This window comes from Danio rerio, chromosome 13 (assembly GCF_052040795.2).
Source record: "Danio rerio strain M-AB ecotype USA chromosome 13, GRCz13ab, whole genome shotgun sequence".
NCBI classification, from domain to species: Eukaryota; Metazoa; Chordata; class Actinopteri; order Cypriniformes; family Danionidae; genus Danio; species Danio rerio.
In genome coordinates, this window is record NC_141033.1 from 30,810,001 (window position 1) to 30,811,827 (window position 1,827).

A 1,827-nucleotide genomic window follows, 5' to 3' on the forward strand; every position below is an offset into this window, starting at 1 on the left:
GTAAACACTTAAATTCTCAGCCCCAGAGTAAAGAGTCAACACATGGTTTGGAAAAAAAAAAAAAACCATAGAATTAGTTTCTATATTTCTATTAAACTGTCAAACGGAGTGAGTATAGCCTGAACAAACAGAAAGCAGCTAACAAAGTTTAGAGGACAAGCTTCTTACCTAATACAAAAAAATAAATAAATAAATAAAAAAAAACAAAGATGAAAATCAAATTACAAAATTTCCTGAGCTTTCTCTCAACTATAAACAGGTGTAAATATATACAAAATAAAATACTCACGCTTTATTCACTCTTGGAAGTAAATCTCAAAGTACACAAAATATTATTTAGTAATGGAAATGCAACAATAATGTTAACTTGGCTTTAGGGCTTAATCCAACTACAAGAACACTAATAAACAATATCACAACCACAAGTGAACAATATAATAATAAAATTTACTACTACTACTACTACTACTACTACTACTACTACTACTACTACTACTACTACTACTACTACTACTACTACTACTACTACTACTACTACTACTACTACTACTACTACTACTACTACTACTACTACTACTACACTTAAGAGCTGGGGAGAAGTGTTCCTCAGCTCTCTAGCTTCAGAGGGCTGTATTTAAAGCCAAACCACTCTGATTCAGGCAGATTCATAATGATTAGCAGCTGGGAGCTAATTAACCTGAGAGCTGGTGAGAGACAGAGAGAAAAGCAGGGTGGAGCACAACACAATATGCAGGGCCTACACATAAAATAAGGTTTTGGCTGTAACCAATGCAAAACATAAAACATGTCATCTGTAAAAATGGACTTATCTGTTTTTGCAAAGTCTGGAATCTGGAGTTTTTGACCAGTCTGTATAGGCTGGAGTATTATTAAATTTTTGTGTCTCATATACTGTATTTTGCCACTTTGCTATCTTTAGACAGACATCTTTCCTCTTCATTAACTATATAAGTGCACCTGCAGATCAAAATTCTGACTTTTTAAACAACCATTTAAGTATAGGTGTCACCACTGTAGGGCTTATTTTTATGTGGTGTGTCTTATTGTCTTGCCATCTACATCAGCAATCCATCCAGAACTACTATTATTTGTGCAGTTTACTAATTTTCTCAAGATTTTTTCAGTTCTTCTTTAACTTAAAGTCTTCGTTTACCCAATTGGTGAACTTCAGTACACTGTCTTTAGGTGTTTTTTTCATTATATTATATTTTTTCATGGTATTGTGCATTATACCATTTTCAATGATTGTTGCCTTGCTCTCAAATATACCCCTGTCATTTGTCTGTTATTTTCAAGCATTGATGACCTTCTTAATACATTTTCTGTTCTGATCTCAAGTCTGGGCAAACAACTGAGAAAACATCAATCAGAGGCCGCATTTTATGTCATTATGTAGACTTTCAAAGTATTTTACAGTATTTGAAAAATACAAAATACAAGACACTAAAGTATTTTGATACAAAATATAAAACCATTTTCATAAAGCCAATGAAATACAGATTACAATTTTGTATGTAAAATACTGCCCAACTCAGACAGGGAGAACATGCAAACTTCACACAGAAACACCAACTGACCCAGCCGAGGCTCAAACCAGTAATCTTCCTGGTGTGAGGCGACAGTACTACCCACTGCAGCACAGTGTTGCCCATTTTTTCAATATTTAAAAAAAATATATATAATTCAAATATGAACTTGTATTTCAGATACTTTACAGATTTACACATTTCATATGGCTTAATAGCAAAACATATTTACAGTAATTTGTATAAATCATGCACAAAGTAAATATATTTCCATTATTCT